This window comes from Sinocyclocheilus anshuiensis, unplaced genomic scaffold (genome assembly GCF_001515605.1).
Source record: "Sinocyclocheilus anshuiensis isolate Anshui unplaced genomic scaffold, SAMN03320099.WGS_v1.1 scaffold2322, whole genome shotgun sequence".
Lineage (NCBI taxonomy): Eukaryota > Metazoa > Chordata > Actinopteri > Cypriniformes > Cyprinidae > Sinocyclocheilus > Sinocyclocheilus anshuiensis.
This window is the reverse complement of record NW_015556110.1, coordinates 817075-823510: the sequence shown is the minus strand read 5'-3', so window position 1 is coordinate 823510 and position 6436 is coordinate 817075.

Genomic DNA, 6436 nt, shown 5'->3' with positions numbered 1-6436 from the left:
TTAGACAATTTACACTGCACACGTCTGCGGTGCAGTGTGGCTCTGTATCAGGTCACTGAAGCTGATTGCGGCCACTCAATGCTTGTGTTTATATTTTTATACAGTCTATGGTTTATTCCAGCCGCGACACGCACGTTTCTGAAGCGTATCTCTTTGCTGCTTCTGTAAAGATACAAGCATAAGCCTCCTTTGAATAAATATAGCCAAAATCCCACCAAAATCCGTTGCCATGACTTATCGCGAGAGGCAAAAGGTTACGTTTTAGTCACATAACATTGGTTAATGGAAACACCGTCATTTCGCAATACTTTTTTATCGACATTTATAAAATATCGCCAAAGTTTTGCGCAAATCTGTAATGGAAACTCGCCTACTGTCTGTCTTGGCTGCAGTATTGTTTGAGGTTACGTTGTGTTTTCTGTTTCCTGTGTTTGAAGTTACCTTTTGTTTAGTTTTTGTTCTGTTCTGTTTATTTGTTACTTTAATAAACTACTGCATTTGGATCTAATCTTGTTTTCTCCTGGCATTCCGTGACAGAGCCATTTTTAAGCTACAAATATATTGTAAAACCACCATATCTTTGTAGACATCAAATATTATCTACAGATGAAATCAAACCTGCAGGCTGTTTTATCTTAAAGATTTCGAGAAAAAATAGCCCATTACAACGTACAAACCAACTGACCTAGTAGCAAGATGAAGACAGTAATACTATTACTGAGGTTTCTCAGATCATTTTCGCTACAATCGATATTTGAGACGCAAGATGACGCCAGTTATATATATATATATATATATATATATATATATATATGACTGCTGGATACTGCGCTTGACAAATCAGAATCAAGTTTTCCAGACAGAATATCAACAATCATTAATGTCATTAAAATATCTTAATTTCTAGGCTGTTAACAGAGATGACCGAATCACTGAGTCATTCAAGTGAACAAGGAATCAATGTGATTTGTAAATGAATCATTCACACACGTAAATGAATCAATAATTTTAAGAACTGGATCAACTGATTCATTCATCAAAAATGAATGTTTTGTTCACGAACAGTGGGCTAGCACACGCTATGCAGTAAAACTAGTTAAAAATGTAAGCTAGTTTCAAAAACTAGGCTACTTATATTTCAGTATGTTATTGTATTGCTTCAGAAGATTTATTCTTCTGGTTAAGTCTATTCTTCAACAGTGTAAGTGGTATGCATACTATATTCTTTAACAATTCACCTTTTAAACAAAAAGATTCATTCAAAACACACCAGACCAAATTCGAACTCAGGTCCCCAGTATATAATTTCTACTGCTGCACACAATTTCTGGCCTTTTTTTTTTATCATGATTATCTGGTCACCTCATGCGGCCAACTGATTATTTTGAACATCACCTTCTCTATTCTCAATTAGAATGTCATCCATCACGGCTGTAGCACCAAATTCCCACTCCATTTAGAGCGGTGACAGAGCTGAACTGTGGGAAGAGTGCCTGTGAGTGTCTGACAGAAGGAATCACTCCGCATGAGTGCACCTGACTGGCAAGACGTCACCCTCAATCTCTTTACTGACACAACTCCTTGAGTTCTTGAACAGCAGCTCATTTGAATCATGCTACATCTCCTACTGAAGGCATAAAAACAGCTGTGTTGATATTTAAGAGTTAAAATTGTTTATGTAAAATCTTTGTATTCCTCAGTGAGATTGCAAGCAGTGATGTAGCTCCTCTATTATTTACAGGTGTTTCATCTCTCTCAGTTGAAGTTGTCTTGTTCTGTGGCATGAATTAATGTGCCATTCAAGCGTCATTCATTCCCACATTTCACATGTTCTTGAAAGCGGCGCTATTGCAGATATTAGTAACAATCCATCTAACAGGGAACAATCTCAGAACTTTGGCTAAAACTTTTAGAACTTTGGTTCATGAAATGTGTTTTTAGTTGGACTTTGTCTAGCATTTTTCAGTTGTTCAGGGAACATTCAGAAGCAACATTAAAGTATGCAAAATGATCAAATGGAATGTTTTGTTCACATTAAACAAAAACAAATCTGATTCTGATTTCATAACTTAAGTAAAATGTTCTTAGAACATATTTTTGTTAGCTGAAAATGACCAAACACATCTCAATTTAAATAGCCATGAAGGGTGACCTTTACAGTCCAAGGCTTGAATGCATTTCAAGATGACTCATGTCTTCATGCAAAGGATGTGAATCTCCACTAGAACCAGAATAAGTCATTTCTGCAGTTATCAGATTGAAAAAGCCTTCAAATAAAAACTGATAAAATCAGCATTATTTCTAACATTGTGAAAGTCTCAGAGAATCGGCGGCACAAATCATGCAGCAGCAGGCGTCCATAGGAAGTGATTCTGGACATTGTGGGAACACTGAATTGCCTTAATGGCCATAATAATGTTCAGCTATTAGCGTAGGGCAGTAATATTTGATACAGGCCACACATTTACAGTGCTGTTTAATCCTGCTGTGCAGTGGACGGGAGTGCTCTATGACTGACCCACTAATCTGCCTGTGGTTCTGACCCACCTGCAGTTTAGTCTATCAGTCCATTAGCTTCCTCACCATTAGTGATCAGACCGGATGATTTTCACATCTCACTCTGTCCTCCTTTCAAATCCTCCATCACTCCCACCACCACTCATACATTTGCATGCATATTATGCTTTTTATATCTTATTTTATCCCTTTGAACACTATTCACCATGCATTCATTTTGATTTTGGTCCAGTGTCTGATAAAGAGTGTGACTGAAAAACCATCAGTCCTCTCAGAGAAAATGTTGTGTATTGCACTGCTCAAAAGTTGTTTTATTCAAATTCCACATAAACATCTTAATTCCATTATATATTTCTAGGAAACAGGATATCAAATAAAAACAAATGAAGGGTGGGACTGAATTTCATCCACTAGGAACTAATTTGATCATGAAAAATAAGAAGTAAAACAGCGAAGTTGTGGCAGAGGCAGAGCAAGAACATTTTGTACATTCTGACAAAAGATTATGAAGACAAACTTTTTTTTTTGGAATATCATGTACAGATGATTCTTTCACAACAAGCTCAGCAACATCATATTTTTAGTTCATGTTGAGCTCTGTTTATATTGTCTAATATTTCTTTTAAAATTCAATTAAGAGAAATAAAATAGAAAAATGGGATAGTTGTCGACATACTGTGCAGTAACATGACGGATAACATGACTCAAACATTAATGTTATTATTTCTAAACCAAATGATCTGAGTTCATATGGAGCTTGCTGACTTTTCATTGCATAATTTAATATCTTGGCAAATCACAGTTGATGAGATCACATCTGAAACGATTGAGGTGTTCCTAGGTCTCTTTTTAGTCCCCAGTTAAAGGAATAGTTCACCAAAACATGAATAATTGCAGAAAAGTGAGTCGTAGCGATTACTTGTGAATTATTGTGATTTTTTTTATCAGCTGTTTGCCTCTCATTCTGACGGCACCCATTCTCTGCAGAAAATCCATTGGTGATGTAATGCTAAATTTCTCCAAATTTGTTCTGATTAAGAAACAAATTCATCGACATCTTGAATGAGCGGGAGTAAATTTGCCACAGATTTTCAGTTTTGGGTAAACTATTCCTTTAATCTCATTGCTGTCTAGAAGCAACTGTGATATTACTGTAAAACGATCTCATTTGTGATATTTCTTGATACTGAATTGTCCAGAGCTAGCTGCAAAATACCCAACACCTGACATGGTCATAATTTTAACAGGATTGAAAAATACGCCTTGGCATTTATGCTATTAAACACTCCACTTTATGGCTTAATATGTGTGTATAATTGGATCCTTGTGGAGCCACTCAAACTGTTAAATGCTCAGAATGAGCCACCAGCCCACATCACAGCTCAAGAGGAGCGAGTAAGAGAGAAAATTATGTTTTTTTCCTATCAATACATTAAGTCTGTATGTAATGCTACACAGCCATGAACTGTAGGAAATTGGACGTATGACACAATCACAAGAAGATAAATTAAGGATGACAGATTCCTTTAAGTAACCTCTATTTGTGGTATCACTATCGCCTATAGAGATCTGCCCAGATAATTCAAGAGTGAAATGGCACAAACAAGTAGCGGGCTTGCATGGCCTCATGGGCTCCACCAAAGTGACAGAATCACACAAACACACGCTGCTGCTCATAGATGCTATGCCTGGCGAACTCGTCAGGATGTATGACACATTATAAATCAAGTCTGCGCGAGCTGCCCCAGAGATTTAGTCCTTAAATATGATAAGATAGATGGAGCATCGCGCTCCCCAGGTATCCACCTCTCTCTCTGCTTCACGAGAAATTTACTCAAATACCTCCTGCAGTTTCAGTTAAGAAAACTTTATGGCTGCATTAAAAAGGAATAGTTTACCCCCAAAAATAAAATGAATGCACAACTCTCTACAATACATGATTCTGATTGGTCAGTAGCAGCATTCCATTGTCAGAAATTTCGTCATACTATTTCAATACTTAATATTTTTATTTATTATTTATTTATGTTAGGCTGATTGTTTTGTATAATTAAATTGATTATTTGGTTCGTAGCAGAGGTTTAAAGACAGTAGGCCTATTGGTAATTTATTGGATTATATAAAATAAATTAAATGATTTCAAATTGAATTGATATTTTATGCCCATTATTGTGTCATGTAATAAAATGAGTAATGCACAGGGGTCATTATTACAAAATATATATGATGCTGTATGTACGTTATTGAAAATATTGCCTTTTGTGTTTCACAGGGGGGGAAAAGTCTTAAAGGTTTGCAACAACATGAGAATTAATCATTATTGGATGAACTATCCTTCTAATAATAGCTTAAACAATTCTTATAGGAAAACTACCTTAGGAAAACAATTCTACCCAAGAAAAATGAATGAAAAAAGCACTGTGGATGTTTTTATTAAAGGCATAGTTCACCTGAAAATGAAAATTCATTCATCAACTCAACCTCATTTCATTTCAAAACTATGGTATTTACTTTCTTCCTTGGAACATAAAAGAAAATATTCTTTAAAAAAAATGTGGGAGTATTTTGGGCCATAAACTTCTGCAGAAAAAAAACAAATCATGCAAAATGGTGAGTAAATGAAGACAGAATTTTTATATTTGCTAAACTGTCCATAGCCTTTGATAGTTGTTTAGCTTTGTTTAGGTACAGTGCACTTTTCTCTTAAATTAAGAAATTTGCACAGTGCTACGAGGGCAAAAGTTGTCTTATCATGTGTAACAACTTGCTTATTTTACTTTGATCGTCCATTAGACAAAGTGCTGTTGTGTCACAGTACTACTGTACAACAGTTGGCTCTTGTAATGGGGATTCAGAGAGCAATACGAACAGCCTCAGGCCTTCATGCACATGAAACAAAGCTTAGCAGAAGTGCGTCTTCATGTCTGTTGTGCTTCATCAGGCACTAACAAGGACAACAGTGGGATACAAAACAGGTCCTGAATAATAAACAGCCCAGTTTCAATTATCTTCCTCTTTCAATTATATCAAATTCAGCCCCTTGTCTTGGAAAACGTGTCATGGTTGTTTGCTTCCATGTTCCTTTCATCAAAAACACAAAGGAGAGGAATTTGTTTCTGCTCTCCATTACATTACGGAACTGCTTCACAGAATATTACATCTATTATCTGGCTCTGTCTTTTAACTCACAAGGATGGAATAATAATAATATGATTTAATTACAGCAGGAGTTTGTTTTCATTTGTTTCTCCAGTAATCCTATGTTTGTCCTCGACTTGAATTAAACTTTGAAATGAAAGATCAAAATCTATTGTGAGAGTGAGAGAGACATCTAGTGGTGAAAGCTTATAGTCACAGTTTTCCACTCTGTCCACTTCCGTTTACATTTATCCACAGCTTTACGAAATGCAAAACTTTATTTAGAAAGGACAATGAGTGTCCACAAATGCTATTGTAAATCATTATACATTGTTTATTTTTGTATAAACATTTAGGAATAAACACTCAAAAGGAAGGAAAAATGAAAAACAGTTTATTAACAGCAATAATATTTAATTGGGCTTAGTAGGTTTAGGTTAGTGTTTCGTTGTCTTATTGCACCATCTAGTGGTGTGTTCTGTTACACTCGTATTCGGATCATTTGGATACTGGTAATGAAACATTTGATAGAATGTCTTGCTTTTTATTTTCTGTTGATTTAATACATTTATGTTTTTATAGCGACCAACCAACCCACCCCCACCCCCAAAAATCATTTCCACAATGTTTCATCATTGTGGAAATATAATTTAAAGGGGTCATATGATGTTGCTAAAAAAACATTATTTTGTGTATCTGGTGTAATGAAATGTGTTTATGTGGTTTAAGGTTCAAAAAACACATTATTTTCCACATACTGTACATTATTGTTTCTCCTCTA